Source organism: Rhinolophus hipposideros (genome assembly GCF_964194185.1).
Source record: "Rhinolophus hipposideros genome assembly, chromosome: 4".
NCBI lineage: Eukaryota > Metazoa > Chordata > Mammalia > Chiroptera > Rhinolophidae > Rhinolophus > Rhinolophus hipposideros.
In genome coordinates, this window is record NC_138050.1 from 13,232,001 (window position 1) to 13,251,355 (window position 19,355).

Sequence of the window (19,355 nt, forward strand, 5' to 3'; positions counted from 1 at the left end):
CACACTACACACCCTAGCATTCCAGTAATTAAGTGTGGCATCAAAATAGGTGCCCTTCCCCTTGTCTTGGCTGGCCAGCACTCTAGGGGGGTTAGTCATATCTTTGAACCAAGAAGATTCACTGGGCCTCTACAGGCTCCCACTTTGTGACCGGAAGCTGCTAAAGCACACAGCCACATGTTCACAGACCATAGGTGACTAAAGGACCTGGGCTGCATGTGTCCTGGTACCAAGAAGGTCACCAGAGAGACCACAGGCACTTGGGTGGGAGAGAGGGGGGCCTGGCTCTTATCAGAGATTTTCTTTTAAACACTGCCAGACCAAGAAGTCAGCATCCTGGATTGTTCTCTGCGATTTCTCACCATTTTGAGGAACCTGTGTTCATCCTCCTCTAGATGAGCACGAGTTCCTCTTTCAGACACCACCCACCCCCGCCCCCAACATGCACACACCAAGCAATAATTTGGCATGAATGCTACCACATCTAAATAGATGCTGCACCTGGAAGTCCAGAGGCATATTTTTGCCAGCGGGACTAGAATGCCAGTGGATGGACAGGCTAGAATTAGAGGTACATGTACCTTCAGGGCGCGTGCACCACCCTGGACACAGACATCACAGGATATGTGTAGGTCCTTTCTAATGTTCCTACATATAACCTCTCTTAAAATCATGTGACGAGTCACACCTACAACGCTGTCCTACTTTCCTTTCCCATCAAAAGGCGATTTTTCTTGAACATTTCATAAAATGTATTCACGGAACAGCCTGCAGTGTGGCCGCTGAACGTGTACAATCTGAACACGCATTCACAGGTGCAGAGGGAGGGGGCCGGTTTGAATGAAACCTTTCATCTGCTCCATCTCCTACACGCACCGCCTTGCCAAATCCAGCAGCGATTCCGAGGAAACCTGGTTTGCGAAAGCAGCCTCTTTTGTGGGGCAATGCAGGGCTGTGCGTGCGCTGCCAGTAGGAGGAAAATGCCTCTTCCTCTCTCTCCGCGTGCTTTTAGCACTGCAGGTACTAATTTGTACAGGAGCAGCCTTGCTGTCCCCGAAGGAACTTGAGACCCTGCAGATGTACTTGCAACACCACACTGCAGCCACCCACCACGCGTGCCGATCGCCCCCATCCCCCGGCGCACACCACCCTCCCGGGCACACAGCAAAGCACACACAATGAGAGGCCTGGCCAGGCCACTCCTTCTAGGCGCAGACTTGGTCCCAGCTCCGCGGCCAGTTCTGACAATGACAAACACCTCGCCCAGCTCCTCTGACCTGGCTCTCCTTCTCCACTAACAACACTGCGAAAATCTGGGGAGGCCCGTTCGCCCGACTCCCCGTTTCAAGCCCAGTGTCAGCAGACAAAAGAGGCAGGTGCTAGCAGTCCCGGGGCCGCCCGCACACACAGCCCCCGGCCGGGCCCGGCTGGCCAGGCGGGGAGCGCCTTTCGAGGAACAGCGGGCGGGGCGGCGGCGGACCGAGGGGGGCGCCTGCTCTGTCCTCCGCGCGCGCTCCCCGGCACCCCGCGGCTGGCCTTCCCCGCAGCTCCCTTCCCCAGTGAAGGCAAACCACGCACCGATCTGTGGAGAGACGCCGCCCGGGTCTTTGTGGCGGTGCGCGGGGCAGCCTCCTGGTGCTGTCCTCGCTGGGCTGGGCGCGGCCGGGGCTGCGGGGCTGCGGGGCTGCGGGGCTGCGGGGCCGGGGCTGGGCTGCAGCAGCTGCGGGAGCGCGGGCGTCTGGGCTGCAGCCGCTAGTGCGGGGATGTGCCTTGGCCCGTCCTCATTGAAATGCGGCGCTTCGCACAGCCTCACTCCAGCCTCTCTTCCGAGGAGGGCGGCGGCGGCGGGCGCGCTCCCTTTTCTTGTAGCTCACTGGCTCACACGCCCTCCCCGCTCCCTCCTTCTCCTCTCCGCGTGCTCGCCCTGCGCCCCCGCCCTTCTTGGCAGGGCGCACCCACCACGGCTGCGCCCCGCGTCCTCCTCTTCCCCGCGCCCACTCCCGCCACAGCGATCTCAGTGAATCTGGCTTGAGCAAACCCCTAAACCCCCCCAGTACCGGGAGTGGCTGTCTGGAGATAAGGAAAGATCAGATGGTGGGCCTGGGGACAGAGGAAGGGAAAGTGGATGTGGCTAGGTCTGAGCCAGGCGATACGCAAGACAGGGGTGAGGTGTGGCCGGGAGGTGAGACCCCCCTCACGCAGGGAGGCAGGGGAAACAGTTCCCGTCTCCACCATACAACATAGTCTGATGTGACCTCAAGGTTTGACACCTTTCCCAGAATTGTGGAAGCCAGTGTGATAGCCTTCTCAGCACTTCTCGCCGGGATCATCCCTGCAGCACCTCCTGAGAGGACCAACCTGGACCCTCCCAACCTACCCACCGCAGTGTCGCCCTCAGCCCCCTAATTGGGATGGGGCAGATCTATGCATAGATCCCTCCCATCATCTCCATCTGACCCCAAGACTTTGGTCACCCTTGAAAGAGTGTGACCTGTGCTTGGAGCCACATATGTCGCAATAGAGCCCGGTTTCACTATTGGACACCTCGTGGCTGCCAACGCTGGTGGTCAGCGCTGGAAAGCCCCATGAGCTCACACAAGCCTTCGTTTGCTCCCACTCCAGGGGCAGGAATGTTCTCAGAGCCCAGGCAATTCACAGCTTCCTCCAGTTTTTCTACAAAAGTCTAGGGAGTGGGAGCAGATGGCAGACTTCTGTGAAACCTTAGCCTGCTTCAGTGGGCAGCCTGAATTTTGGTCTGGTGCATCTACTGACTTTCAACCATGTCGCTTGAGACATTATTTGTCCCAAATACACATACGTATGCAAAACACATATGTCTTTTTCTCTCTCCCTGAGCGTGCAACTTTTGATGGAAACTCAAAATTTTATTTTTCTCTTGCCCACTGAGCCCAGTTCTGTATTTGATGACTTATTATTCACGACTATTCTGAAAAACTTTCAAAGTATTATGGAAATACTAAATAATTACCATTTGTTATAATGAGATGCATATTACATATTCCACAAGTGCTGCAATATTTATTTCTGAACTATTGAGTAACCGAGGGATGAGAGTGCAATGAATTCCCCCAGTTCACTAAATACAAAGGACTGTGTCTATTCCTTCAAAGTCTAATGCCAAGGGGTAAGCGTAGAGAAAGGAAGGAGCCAACTGCATTTTCTTAAGAACAGGAATCAGAGCTTCTGTTTATCTTTCCCGTGACAAATGCTAAGTGATTTCTGCCAAATGCTAGACCAGGAAATATATTCCATCTTCTAAACCCTGTGGATACTCTAGCAGGGTCATTTCTGAAGCACTTTAAGTAACTCAACCATGTCTTACCTCTTCTATCTGTGACATGCAGTTCATGTGTTCCAAGAAACACCTTTGAGTCTGATTCTCTCAGTTGCAATGTGTTCTCACTAGAAATAGTTAGACATCATTAACCCTTTCAGGACTCCTAACAATGGACAACTGATGAGCACACTAAGTAATACCCACTGGCCACTATGCTATGGTCCTATCATTTAGTCAGAACTGCAAGCTGGTACTAAATGGTATTGACCGGTCAGAAATAACTACAGAAGTGCCTGAGTTACTTTCCAAGGTAGCCTTTGGCAAACCTAACTCCTATTCAGTAATAACTCTTAATTGAAATGAAATTTAACCAGGGAACTCCTAATTCAAGTAATTTTCAAAAAATGATGTTACTTCCGTTACATCACCAGGATACTGATTAAAGAAGTGACTAGAATTAATGCATCCTTTTCCCCAAGAAATTCCAAAGTTAACAGAGAGCTCATTAGAACTCCCCAAAGCTAATGCTTTTTAAGCTGTGGACCCCAACTGCTGTTCCAAGCAGCCACAGCTCTGCATTCTGCAAGATGTCAATGGCTTGGCCATAGTTCAGTCAGTGGCTCCTATTAACTGAGTGCTTGCTTTTTGCTGTGCTGAGGGCTTTTACATATTTTCTTATTCCATTCCCACAAGAACCATTCAAGGTAGGCATTATTATCCTCATCTTACAGATGAAGGAATTTAGGCATAGGAAGTTTACCTCATTTGCCCATAGTCACACAGCTAATAAATGTTGAGCCCAACTCCATTTTGTAAAGTCCTAAAGTTTTAAATTCAAATCAGTTTTTCAATTGCTATGGCCATATGCTCATTAAGTAATACCAAATTCTAGTGTGAAGTATAATCTCTTTACAAAAATGTAGTCTTTTAATCAATGAATTTATTATGTCATAACAAAGAAAACAACTCTTGCTATTGTGAATGTTGCTTCCCATAGTGATGAGTGTCATCAAATGTGTCCACTTGGAGCTAAAATTTTCATGAAGACATTGTACTTCATGCTCTGACACAAAGTTTATGGAGAATCTTATACATACGTGCTTCCCATCCCCCATCCTGAAAGTCAGTTTTCAGGTGCAAACCAGGGAAAAGAACTAAAAAGCAATTTTTAGTTGACTATGCATCTCATTTCAGGTACCATTGGCTTCTTCACGAAACACATGCTCAATTATGTAGATTCAAAGAGAATTACTGAATAAAAGACATTAGCAAGAAGAGATGCATTTCTCTGTTTTTCCTCTCTAGGAGAGAGAATTTACTCCATCCCATTCAGAATCTCTCTTCAGTCCTCCTCTGGGGCCAAGGGCGTGCAGTTCCCCTGGGTTGGGGTACCAAACATATATAGTGCCCACGATTGTAAGAAAAGCTTTGTATTTCTTCTCATATGGCAAAGGCTCTTCATGGCATTCCCCACATCATTTCATAATTGCCCCAGATTACAGAACACTTCCGTCTGCCTTCCACTGGTGTGACAGAAACTCTGTGATGAGGGACCTTGGCAACAGCCTGTCCAATTTTTACCACATACATGAATTCTCTCCACAGTAATGATCTTTGTGCCTCGACTCTGTTGCTTCTAAAGGTGATACACATGACAAAAGTGAAGAGAAATAAGAGTTACCCTCTGAGAGTTAGTATAGATCAGGGCATTCTAGATATAACAGATGAGATCTTTAAAAATATTTTTTAGTTGGCCATTTACTTCTGGCTTGGCACTCCAAATTTGTGGGGGTCCAAATAAGGGTCTAGGTCCGCACAAAGGAGAAAGGGACTCTGTCACCCTGAGATGCCTTCCCTAAGCAGACAGAGAGCTCCCCCAAGCTCATTTCTCCCTCTCCTGGTTGTGATTTCTTTTAGTAGAAAGGAACACAGCACAGCCCACTCCCCTGCTGGGCAGCTAAAATTAACCTGAGAGCCACTTGCCTGGAACTTCCTTGGTGGCCCTGCACCTTCTCTTTGGATCAACGGAGAACAAATCTAATGGCCCTGCCCTTTGCTTCATGGCCTATTACATTCTACCAAATTCTATGTCTCCTTCACTAAGGATCACTAGTCCTTGACAAGTGTTTTGCATATGACATGATTTGCAAGTATCTGTGATATGCAACTGTCTGTACCTCCCTCCACATCTGCGCCTCAGAACTGGACCTGGCACGGCAAGGGTGGTCTGACTTCAAAGATTTTCGACACATTGCTTCTATTAAAGGAGCCTAACATCAAATCAGCATCTCCGGCAGGCATGCCCTACTATTGACTCATCCAGTCAATTAAAATCTCCATGTGTTTCACATGTTTTGCTCTTACGGTTTCTCATTCTGTTCAGTTTGTTTAATTATACATAGTTGGGGGACCTAAGCCCAGAGCTCTGTATTTTCCTTATTAAATTGTGTGTTGGTATTTGACCCACCTCTCTAACCTGCTGAGTGAGATCCTTTTGGACACATCATGTCACCTTACAGAGGAGCGGTCCCTCCAGCTTCCCGCAGTCTGGTTACCACTGCATCAGCCTCCTCATCTCAGCTGTTGACAAAAGCTTTCAACAGGAATGTGGTCACAGCCGGCTCTGTCAGCTCACTGCCCAGCATCTCTCTCCAGGTTGACAGCTGATGGCAAATGACTCTCTCAATGTACTTGGGCACTTACAGAGGTTAACATGTTCTCTACAGCAAATAAATAGCTAGAGATCCAGTGATAACTGGATCACATTTTAACATCTAGGATTACATCCTTGACTTCGATGACATTTTGAGGTCATGAGTATTTACAGACCACACAAGTTCATTCATTCATCCATTTATCCAGTAATTTTCACGAGTCTCCAATGTGCCAGGCACAATGCCAGGTAGGCGCATTACAACCATGAGGTAAAATTACAGGTGTTCTCTACCCATAGAATTGACAGATGTTAAACCCACTTATACAACTAATTACTTAATTTTAATAATGCTATGTACTGTGGAGGAAAAGAACAAAGAGCTTCAGAGAGAGCTTCCCTTCCCTGAGGCAGTAATATTTTAGAAGAGACCTGAAGTTGGCTAGCCATGTACCAGGGTAGAGGAGTATGATTCCCCACAGCAGAAATAGCCCTGGGAAGACTAAGTGGGTAGCAGCTGGTTCAAGGAGTTGGGTGGAGCGGCTGGGGCACAGTGAGCTGGGCAGAGGGGAAGTGGAGCTGCCAAGTGGGCAAACACCAGCACTCCAGGGTCTGTAGGCCATATCACATATCAGTGTCCCATATCAAAGAATATGGATTTTGTCCTAAAAGAAATGGGAAATCACTGAAGGGATTTTAGTAAAAATCTGGCAAGATCAGATGTGCGGGTTTAAAACCCTTCTGCCGCTATGGTCAGATATATCCAAATGAATATTTCCATCTGCGGACTGTGAATGGAAACTTCCAGAAAGGAAGTTTAGGAAAGCAGATGTACCTTTTTCTATATTTTTGTGTATTTAAGAATAAATAACAATAGGAAATTTCTATCCATAATGTTATTTACATACAAAGCACCTCAAATTGTTATTTATTATTAGATGTGTAAAATAGTCACAATATCAACTTTTTGTTTTTTTGTGGACTTATGACACATTTCAAAAAAAAACCTTGAAATCAATTAATACAGTGAAAGCGTTAAACACAGAAAGCCTCTAGCTTTTCTGGCTGTTATTGGAGCATACTGAAGAGGGACAGGTGAATAAGCACAATTTTACTGTACAGGTGTTGGTTAGAGAGCATGTCAGGGGAGAACGGTAGGTGGGAGGGAAACTTTGAGTGGTTATAGTCTATTATGGTTCTCTTGTTTCATTTAATTGATCAAGAACATGCATTGGTTATGAGGTGATGTGCACAAAATAAAATGACCTCAATAATATAAGCAGAATCGACAGATTATAAGAAAATTGAAAATATTTCAACACATTTCAAAATATTGATATCATACAGTCAATATTCCCTCTTACAGTGCAACTTGAAAAGCAATGAGTAATTAAAGGAAAATTAATTTAAAAACCCATACATTTAAAAATGTTCAAATATACTTTAAATAAGACATTACTGAAAAAGAAATTATAATGAATTTTAGAAAATACATTAGAAAACCAGTGAAGTATGCAAAATTATTTACGGTGGCCAAGACATGGAAACAACCAAAGTGTCTTTCGATAGATGATTAGATAAAGAATATGTGGTATATATACACAATGTAAAACTACTCAGCCATAAGAAAAGTTGAAATACTGCTATTTGCAACAACATGGATGGATCTTGAGATTATTATGCAAAGCAAAATAAATCAGACAGAAAAGTTGAGAAACATATGACTTCACTCATATGTGGGATATAAAACTGAAAGTAACAACGGAACAAGAAAACAAAGAAACAAAAACTCACAGATACAGACGACAGTCTAGTGGTTAACAGAGGGGAAGAGGGATGGTAGAAAAGGGTAAAAGGGATCAAATATATGGTGATGGAAGGAGAACTGACTCTGGGTGGTGAGCATACAATGTGATATATAGATGATGCATTATAGAAATGTACACTTGAAACCTACGTAATTTTATGAAAAGTAGTTTTAAAAAAAGAAAACCAGTGAAGTAAGCATCTACTTTTAGAAGTTAAAAAGAAAACAACCAAACAAAACCAATATGAGCTTTTTAAGAAAAAGTAAATATAAGAACTTCTGGTAAGAAAAATTCTAAGATGGCTCTCAAGATTTCTGCCTCTTTGTGCACATACCTACTATAATCTCCATTTGTTGAATGAGGGTGGGCCTGACCTACCAGGTTAGCCCCTTTAAAGGAGGATCTAAGAGGTCAGAAACAGAACTCAGAGAGATTTGAAACTTCAGTAGTCACTCTCCTACTGGCCTGGAACAAAGCAAATAGCCATGTTGTGAATTGGCTCTCGGAGCCACATGGCAAAGAACTGTGTTTGCCTGTTCAAAGCTGAGAGTGGTCCCCAGTCACCAGCTGGCAAGAAAACAGAGGCTTCATGTAACCACAAGACAATGAATTCTACCAAAAACAGTGAGCTTGGAAGAGGATGCCGCACCTCAGATGAGAATCAGTGTCCCAGCCAACATCTTGATTTCAGCTTGGTGAGATCCTGAGCAGAGCAACCAGCTATCACACACTTAGACTTAAGATAATAAACGGGTATTGCTCAAGCTGCTAAATGTGTGTTCATTTGTCACACAGCATTAGAAAACTAATATAGAGCTGACTTAACGTGATAGGAAACAAAGATACAGTACAGAGAATCATCAAAGATAGAAGTTGTTTCCTTAAAAACACTAATAAAATAACCTTTGGTAATATCAAGTAAGAATGAAATGAAGAATGTAAAAATGATTAGTATTAGGAATAAAAGTGGACATAACTGTAGATGCTACAGTTTTTTGAAAGATAATTAAAGGATATTATAAACAATTTATACCATTACATATTAAAGCTTAGATGAACTAAATTCTTAGAAAATAAAAATTTACCTGAAAACAACAGGCCCAGAAAAACAGGTAAGTTCTACCAAATATTCAAGGAACAAATAACTTCAGTATTGTACAAACTATCCCTGAGTAAAAGAAAAGGGAAGGTTCTCCTCAGTTCATCTTAAAGGAATAGCAAAACCATGATATCAAAAATCTAACAAGAGTAGTTTTTGAAAAAATAACAATTATAACCCCATCTCACCTATAAAAATTGATACAAAATTACCCAAACAAATTCAGCAATACAAAAATTTACACACATCCTGAGCTAGTGGGTTTAATCCAAGGAATTGTTTTAATAAAAGAAAAATCAATTAATGTAATTCATCACTAAAATAGCTTAAGGGAGAAAAACCATATAAAAACCTTAGTAAATATAGAAAACTATTAAATTAAAATTCAACATACATTCATAATGAAAAAATATCTTGGCAATAGAAGGGAAGTTCTAACAAAAAATTCTCAAAATTCTACAGCAATTAACATACCAAATAAAGAAATACTGAATATATTCTTTAAAATCAGGGATATGACAACATTACTCATTATTACATTATTATTCAAACACAGTAAGATAAAGAAGTAAATAGTATAAAGACTAGAAAGGAAGAAAATTGTCATCATTTTTAGATAATATGACCATCTGAATAAAAAACTCAACAAACCTACTGACAAATTATTAGAATTAATAAGATAATTTAGCAAAGCTCATACAGAATGAATATATGAAAATCAGTTACATTTCTATATACCAGCAAAATAGTAAGTTTAATTTAAATGACATTTAAAATAACATTAAGAATATTAAGTACCTAGGAATAAATGTTAGAAATGATGTATAAGAGCTACATGGAAATGTTATAAAATTATGTTGAAAGACATTACCAGAAGACTTAAATAAATGGACATATATACCATGTTCATGTATTGGATGAATAAAAATATACAAACGTAATTTTTTCTGAAATTGATATTTTGATTTAATAGGATTCCAGTAAAAATGCCAGACATCTTTTGGTTTTTGTTTTCATTTTTGTGAAATGTTACAAGCTGATATAAAATTCCTATGAAAAAGCAAACAGCAAAGAATAAATAGCCAAGAAAACAAAGAACAAGGTGGGGGGACTTGTCTTACCAGCAAAGTTATATTGTTTAAGACATTATGGTACTGACACAGGAATGTACAAAGAGAAAAATGGAATAGAGAATCCAGGAACAGAACACTATGTACATAAAAAGTTGTTTCATAACCAAGTGGTCAGTGCAGATCAGACGGGGAAAGATAAACATCTAAGTATATGATGCTTTAAATAATTTATTATCCTGATATGGAAAAAATAAATAAATGTAAGCCCCTACAGCATATCATATTTAAGAAGCAATTCCAGGTATATTAAAGACTTTCATGTCAACAGAGAAATAATAAATGAATTAGTAGGGAAATATAATTTTGACATCAGGACATGAAAACATTTCTTAAAAAGATGCAAAAAAAATACAGACGGGGAGAGGATCCAAGATGGTGGAATAGATAAACACTGTGCTTGCCTCCTCCTATGACCACATTAAAGTTACAACTAAATTGTAAAACAATCAACCTGGAAAAACTGAAGTCTAGCTGAAAAGAAGTCCTATAACTAAGAATACAAAGAAGAAGCCATGTCAAGACTGGTAGGAGGGGCAGAGACTCAGAACTGGCTGGCCCCACACTTCCGTGTGGCAGTTGAGAATTGGGAGGGATAGCTCAGCCATGGAGGTCCCTCGTGGAGGAACAAGGGACCTGAACCCCACAACCAGATCCCTAACCTATTGTACCAGTACCAGGAAGAGGAGCCCATACATTCTGGCTGTGAAAAACAAGGAGCATTCAAATAATCCAGGTGAGAAGGAAAGCTGCAGGGAACCCAGATATCCTCTTAAAGGGCCTACACACAGACTCACTCACTGGAAAGCACTCACCCTGAGCTCTGGTGGAGGGACAGTGACTAGGGAAGCAATAGAGACATACAAGGTGAGACAGTTGTGAGAACTGAAAAGACAGACACCATTTTCACTGTGTAGAATCCTTCTCCCGTGCAGCAGGTAGGCGGGCACCATCTTTCCTGTGTTGAGCCATCCCCTACACAGCCAAATCTGAATCTGCATTGGTCTGGTGAGCTCTACTTTCTACAACCTGGTGACTCCCTGGGATCCTGCTCCACTCAACTCCTGCTGGAGACAATTTCTCAATGAGCAGCCAACCCTGTCCAAATATCACTCTTTCTTAAACAACTTGCAGGGGTCCATGGGCCTTAGGCAGGCAGCAGCTGGCTTTTGTGTGCTCTGAGACTTTTGCTAAGTAGCTCCATGCTCAGAACTGGCACAAACCAGAATCTACATTAACCTGGTGAATACCACTCATTTCACCCTGGTGACTCCCTGAGACCTGGACTCACCCAACTCATATCTCACAGGAGGGTCTATCAGCAGCTGAGCCTTATGGGAGCTGGCAGGTATCAGCAAACCTCAGGACACCCTGGGCTTCTTCTGGAGCTACCTGAGGCCAGGTACTGATAGCAGCTGTAACTCAGTTTGTAGTGTGGCCTCTCCCAGGTGCTTCCAGGTTTAACAAAAGTAGCAACCAACTGCAGATCACATTTTAGCTCCTACTAGGTAGTCCCTGGCCAGTCACAAGCAGTGGCTAAACTGGGCCTGCACTGAAATTCCTCCCAAGAGGCCCCAGAACCAACACACATGGAGGTCAGCTTCAGACACAGAACAGTACCACCCAAGTATCCCCAAAAGCAGTACACCCAAAGGTCAGTCTCAGTAGGCATTAGCGCCCACTAGGGTGAATCCCTCTCCATGGGGTGAGCCCACTACTCAGCAGCTTGTAAGCTGTGGCCATGGCCAAACCCCACAGCCAGTCAGCCTCAGGGTCTATCCCACACACTTATGTACCAATAGCAAACAAGGCTCAATTATAACAGGAGGGAACACACAAACTTCACAAGGGTGACTTACTGAAGCACCCAGCACAGGTGACTAGGGAGACTGCGCCACTGGACTGCACAGCACACCTACTACATAAGGTCACCTGGCCAATACTGGGAGACCTAGCAGATCTACCTAGTACATAGAAACAAACACAGGGAAGCAGCCAAAATTAGAAAACAAAGAAATATGTCCAAAGTGAAAGAACAGGAGAAAAGTCCAGAAAAAGAATTAAATGAAATGGAAGCAAGCAACCTACCAGACACAAAGTTCAAAACAATGGTTAAAAGATGTTCAAGGGATTTAGTGAGAACTAAAAAGATAGCAAGCATAAAAAAGGACATAGAAATCATAAAAAAGAAGTCAGCAGTAAGGAATACAATAAGTAAAATGAAGGATACATTAGAGGTAATCAATAATAGTCCAGATGAAGCAGGGGTTTGAATAAGAGATTTGGAAGACAAGGTAGCAGAAAACACTCAATTGGAACAGGAAAAAAAAAGATTTTAAAAAATGAGAACAGTTTAAGAGACCTCTGGGACAACATCAAGTGTATTGACGTTCACATCATATGGGTACCAGAAGGAGAAAAGAGAAAGCAAGGGATTGAGAACCTATTTGAAGAAATAATGGCTGAAAACTTTCCTAACTTGGTGAAGGAAATAGACGTACAAGCTCAGGAAATGCAGAGTTCCAAACAAGATGAACCCAAACAGGCCTACAGCAAGACACATCATAATTAAAATGGGTTAAAGACAATGAGAGAATTTTGAAAGCAAAAACTGAAAAACACTTAGCAACCTACAGCTGAGCTCCCATAAGACTACCAGCTGATTTCTCAACAGAAACTTTGCCAGCAAGAAGAGATTGGCATGAAATATATCAAAAGGTGAAAAGCAGGGACCTACAACCAAGGCGACTCTAGCCAGCAAGGCTATCATTTAAAATTGAAGGACAGATAAAGAACTTCCCAGACAAGAAAAAGCTAAAGGAGTTCATCACCACCAAGCCAGTATTACAAGAAATGTTTAAGGGACTTCTTTAAGAAGATGCGGAGGAAAAAAGAACATAAAGATGAATGATAAAATGGCAATAACTAAGTACCTATCAATAATCACTTTAAATATAAACAGATTAAATGCTCCAATCAAAAGATATAGGGTAGCTGATTGGATAAGAACACAAGACCCACACATATGCTGCCTACAAGAGACACTTCAGGTTGAAAGACACACACAGACTGAAAGGGATGGAAAAAGATATTTCATGTGAATGGAAACAAAATAAAATCTGGGGTAGCAATACTTATCTCAGAAAAAATAGACTAAAACAAAGGCTATAATAAGAGACAAAGAGGGATATTACATAATGATAAAGAGATCTATCCAAGAAGAGGATATAACCATTGCAAACATTAGGAACCCAACAAAGGAACATCTAAATACATAAGGCAAATATTGACTGACATAAAAGCAAAGATCAACAGTAATACAATAATACTAGGGAGCTTTAACATCCCATTGACACCACTGGACTCATCTTCCAGATAGAAAAATCAACACAGAAACAGTGGCCTCACTCTTTTCCCCCGAAAATAAGACCTAGCTGAACAATCAGCTCTAACGTGTCTTTTGGAGCAAAAATTAATATAAGACTTGGTATTATATTACATATTATATTATATTATATTATATTACCCAGTCTTACAGTAAAAGCACAAATTGAGTAAAAGGAAAGGAATAATAAAGATCAGGGCATAAATAAATGAAATAGTGCCTATAAAAACAGTACAAAAGATCAATGAACCCAAGGGCCAGTTCTCTGAAATAATGTAATTGATAAGCCTTTACCCAGACTCACCAAGAAAAAAAAAAGAGAGAGGACCCAAACAAATAAAATCAGAAAAAGAGGAAAAGTGATAACTGACACCACAGAAATCAAAGGATTATGGGGAAATATTATAAACTGTATGCCAACAAATTGGACAATCTGGAAGACGTGGATAAATTCCTAAAAACATACAATCTTCCAAGACTGAATCAAGAAGAAACATAAAATATGTACCAACTGATTGCTACTAATAAAATCAAATCAGTAATCAAAAAACTCCGGGGCGGTAGGATGGCTCAGTTGGTTAGAGCGCGAGCTCTCAACAACTAGGTTGCTGGTTCAATTCCCAACTAAACATTGAAAATGGCAACTGAACTTGGAGCTTAGCTGCGCCCCCAACAGCTAGATTGAAGTAAAACAACTTGGAGCTGATGGGCCCTGGAGAAGACACTGTTCCCCAATATTCCCCAATAAAATTTTTAAAAAGAGAGAGAGAGATAAAAATCTCCCAACAAACAAAATTCCTGGACAAAATGGCTTCACAGGTGAATTTTACTAAACATTCAAGAAGAATTAATACCTGGCCTTCTCCAACTATTTCAAAAGTTCAAGAGGAGGGAAAGCTCCCAAGCTAATTTTACTAGGCCACCGTTGCTCTGATTTCAAAACCAAACAAAGACATTACAAAAAAAGAAACCTATAGGTTGATATCCCTGATAAACATAGGTGCAAAAACCCTCAACAAAATATTAACAAACAAAATTCAGCAATATATTAAAAAGATCATACACCACAATCAAGTGGGATTTATTCTTGGGATGCAAGTTCGGTTCAATATTTGCAAACCAATTAACCTGATACACCACATAAACAAAATGAAAGAAAAATCATATGATCATATCAACAGATGAGGAAAGAGCATTTGACAAAATCCAGCATCCATTTATGATAAAAACTCTCAGCAAAGTGGGAATAGAGGGAACGTACCTCAACATAATAAAGACCACATACAACAAACCCACACCTAACATCATACTCAACAGGGAAAAACTAAAAACGGTCTCCTTCAGATCAGGAACAAGATAGGCATGCCCACTTTCACTAGTTTTATTCAACGTAGTATTGGAAGTCCTGCAGCAAACAGACAAGAAATAAAAGTCACCCGCATTGGAAAGGAAGAAGTAAAGCTGTCATTATTTTCAGATGATGTGATACTATATAGAGAGAACTCCAAAGATTCCACACACAAAAAAACTATTAAAACTGATAAATCAATTCAGTAAAGTAGCAGTATACAAAACTAATATTCAGAAATTGGTTACATTTTTATACACCAATAATGAACTCTCAGAAAGAAAAATTAAGAAAACAATCTCATTTACAATTGCATTAAAAAGAATAAAATACCTAAGAATAAATTTAACCAAGGAGGTAAAAGTTCTGTACTCAGAAAACTGTAAGACACTGAAGAAAGAAATTGAAGAAGATGAAGATAAAGAGAAGCATGTACTGTGCCCAAGATTCGGAAGAATTAACATTGTTAAAATGTCCATACTACCCAAAACAATCAATAGATTCAATGCAATCCCTATCGAAATACCAATAATATTTTTCACAAAACTAGAATAATCTTAAAATTTATATGGACCCACAGAAGACCCCAAATAGCCCCAGCAATCTTGAAAAATAAAGAACAAAACTGGAGGTATTATGCTACCTGATATTAAACTATATTACAAGGCCACAGTAATCAAAACAGCATAATACTGGCATATAAATAAACACGTAGCTCAATGGAACAGAATAGAGAGCCTAGAAATAAACCCACATCTATGTGATCATTTAATCTATGACAAAGGAAGCAAGAGTATATAGTGGGGTAAAGATAGTCTATTCAATAAATAGACTGGAAAAGCTAAACAGATACATGCAAAAAAAATGAAACTGGACCACTATTTTACACCATATACAAGAATAAAATCAAAATGAATTAAAGACTTAAATGTGAGAACTAAAACCATAAAATTCCTAGAAGAAAACATAGGCAGTAGATTCTCTGACTATTACTCTTAGTAATATTTTTTCTGATATCTCTTCCCATGCAGGGGAAGCAAAAGAAAAAAATAAACAAATGGGACTACACCAAACCAAAAAGGTTTTGCACAGCAAAGGAAATCATGAACAAAATGAAAAGACAACCTTCTGAATGTGAGAAGATATCCACCAATGATATAACTGATGAGGGGTTAATATTCAAAATTTATCAAAAATTCATACAATTCAACACCAGAAAAGCAAACAATCCGATTAAAAAATATGCAGATGACCTGAATAGACATTTTTCCAAAGAAGAAATACACGTGGCCAATAGACTGATGAAAAGAAGCTCAATTTCATTAATCATCAGAGAAATGCAAAATAAAACCACAATGAGACCTCACCTCACACCAGTCAGAACATCTATCATCAATAAATCAACAAACAACAAGAGTTAGTGAGGATGTGGAGAAAGAACCTTCGAGCTCTGTTGGTGGGATTGCAAATTGGTGTAGCCACTATGGGAAACAGTTTAGAGGTTTCTCAAAAAATTGAAAATAGACCTACCTTATAAACCAGCAATTCCACTTCTGGGTATTTATCTAAAGAAATCCAAAACACTAATTCGAAAAGATATATGCACTCCTATGTTCACTGCAGCACTATTTACAATAGCCAAGATATGGAAGCAGCTGAAATGCCCATCAACAGATGATTAGATAAAGAAATTCTGGTACATATATACAATGGAATTTTACTCTGCCATAAAAAAAGGATGAAATATTACCATTTGCAACAACATGGATGGACCTAGAGGGTGTTATGCTAAGTGAAATAAATCAGACTGAGAAAGACAGATACCATATGATCTCACTTATATGTGGAATCTCAAGAACAAAATAATGGAACAAACAAAACAGAAACATACTCATAGATACAAAGAACAAACTGATGGATACCAGATGGGAGGGGCGTTAGAGAACTGGGTGAAAAATGTGAAGGGATTAAGAAGTACAAATTGGTAATTATAAAATAGTCCCAGAGATGTAAAATACAATTTAGAGAATATAGTCAATAAGGTTGCAACAACCAGGTATAGTGCTATGTGGGTACTATATTAATTGGGGGGAATCACTGCATAAATTATATAAACGTCTAACCACTATGTTGTACACCTGAAACTAATATAAAATAATATTAAATGTCAACTATAATTGAAAAATAAATACTTTTTTAAAATGCAAAGAATAAAGGAAAAATAAACAACTTATAGTACATTAAGGATTTCTATTCATCAAAAGATATTATAAAGAAAGTAAACAGATAGCCATAAACTGTGAGTTCACACAATTTGGAACCCATATAACTGACAAAGAACTAATATCCTATCAATAAACAGCCTGTACACTAAAGCAACAAATCAATAGAAAACTAGGCAAAACAAACAAACAAACAAAAACTTGTAAAGACATTTCACAAAAAAGAAATGTAGTCGATAAACATGAACAAAAGTTCAATCCCCTTAGTAATCAGAGAAATTAAAATTAAAATCACAGTATACCATTTCATAATGTCACATTGGCAAAAATTAAAGTGTCTGAAAATAAACAGTATGAAGATGTGGAGAAACCAGAAATCTTATACAGTGCTGGAAGAGGTGTATATTGGTATAACCACTTTGGAAAACTATTTGGTATCATCTAGTAAAATTGAAGATAAGCATACTGTATGTATGAGCACACCTACACTAAATAGATATCATAGGGAAAGTCTTGCACATGCTCTCCCAAAGATAGGTACAAGAATGTGCCTGGCAGCATTACTTATAACAGAAAGAATAAAAAAGTATAAGTAATCTAAATGTATATCACCAAAGTGGATAAATGGATAAATCACATGTGATATATTTTTATAATGACAAATTATAGTGCAGTTAAAATGAATGAACTACAGTTGCCTACATGTACTTAGATGAATCTCACAAACAATATGTTGAACAAAAAAGCCAATCACTTTCCATTTGTTTAACTGGTATGTATTCAGTAAATTAAAATATACAAAGGCATTATTTGGAAATTTTCTCCTTAAATGCCTGCCTTCCACATTAGACTATTCCCTTTAAGCTTTGAATTGGTTAACTGGTGAGTATTCAGTAAATATAAATTGCATAAACACACTGTATTACAATTATGTTTCCTGCATGACACTGTCGAATACTCCAGGATACTATCTTTTCCATCTTTTTTCCCCATCTTATTTAGCACATGGTATGATACATACTAGATGTTTTCTTAGCCTGGGTTCCTTCCAAAGCAGAGCCTGAAATAGTCTTGTGTATGTAACTGACCCCCTACAATCGAGTCCTCTTCTTTAATTGCCGTCACCCCTTCCACCCATTTCAGGACTAGTTGAACCTTAGCTTCTTTAATCTGATTGTTCTGTTGTAACCACAGTTGCTTGATCCTAACCATAAGACTTAATAAGTTTGCAACATGTTCTCGAATCAATAACCTGTGACCTGTCACTCAACAATCGTAGAACTATAGATAACATCTTAACATAATGTCTTTGTTCTTCCACATAGAAAAAAGTAAAGAGAAAAAGATCATAAGGCAATGATTTACAGGTTTGCTTTGCAGGAAAAAATGAGAACCAAGACCACCCCATACGCATGTGATCATCCGATGGCATTTCCAGGTCTGCGTGTTGTGATCTTAGCAAGAAACTGGAAACCATAGACGTTTACCCTAACTCCTCTTCCCAGTCTGCTTTTGGTGTTTAAAAACCCCTAACTCTGTCCGACAAGCAAGATGGATTTGAGGCATTTCTACTTCTCTCATCTTCTCAATCAATAAACCTTTCTTTGCTCCAAACTCTGACATTTCCGGATTTTGGCTTTTGCAGTTTGGGCACCTGAACCAGAGTTCAGTAATGGGCTCAAGCAGTTTATCTGGGACGCGAGCCCAGGAAGCAGCAGTGAGAGAAAGAGGGAAGAAAAATCTAGGACAAGGATACGTTATCAACTAGCTGCTACTACGGACAACTGGTGAATTCTCCCACTGGCCCTTCTGAGAAACCTTATGAAACACCTTCAGAATTGTCTTTCCAGTGAAAGATAGAAGCATTTATTCCTTTGCATCTATCCTCCATTCTTCAAGGAAGTCCAGGGCTTTAACTTTCCTTGCGTCTGAGTTGCATATGGCAGAGTGTAGAGCAGATTCTTCTGGATACAAAATCTGAGTTACAAAAGGTCTAGCGTAGGAAGTGAGAAGTACTTGGCATGGAGCCCTAAACCAAGTACTGCTGGACTATACCTACAGCTAGTAAAGGTCTCCTTGTCACTGGCTGTCAAAGAAATAGTGACAATAAGAGGTGGGAACTAGATTTCTATTGGGTACCCAATTCAGATGTTCAATAATGAATGAAGAAGACAACCGAAATGAGGCAATCAGCTGGAATTTAGGTTTAAAGTTACTCGGGAAGTGATTCCAGGACACAGAAGTGAAGGACTGGCAAAAGAATATCTTCTATTTCCACCCCACCTCCCCATATGGAACATATAATATTAAAGTAAATGTCATGTTTTCCCTTTGTTTTCTTCATATTCAACACAATTGCACAAATATTATTAGGAAGGCATAATTCACCAAAAGAGTGAACTGTACTGGCCC

At 40.2% G+C, this 19,355-nt stretch overlaps 1 protein-coding gene across 4 annotated transcripts in view; it reads right to left on the minus strand.

Moving 5' to 3' along the window:
- Nucleotides 1-1,891, minus strand: part of DCLK1 (doublecortin like kinase 1) — a 313,253-nt gene extending 311,362 nt beyond the window's left edge. For 3 of the 4 annotated variants that reach the window (XM_081047041.1, XM_081047042.1, XM_081047040.1), the window contains exon 1: nt 1,579-1,822. The gene's annotated coding sequence lies outside the window, so the exon portion shown is untranslated. Of the gene's footprint in view, nt 1-1,578 lie in introns of all 4 variants that reach the window. The other variant, XM_081047045.1, reaches the window with a different exon arrangement.
- Nucleotides 1,892-19,355: the final 17,464 nt, after the last annotated feature.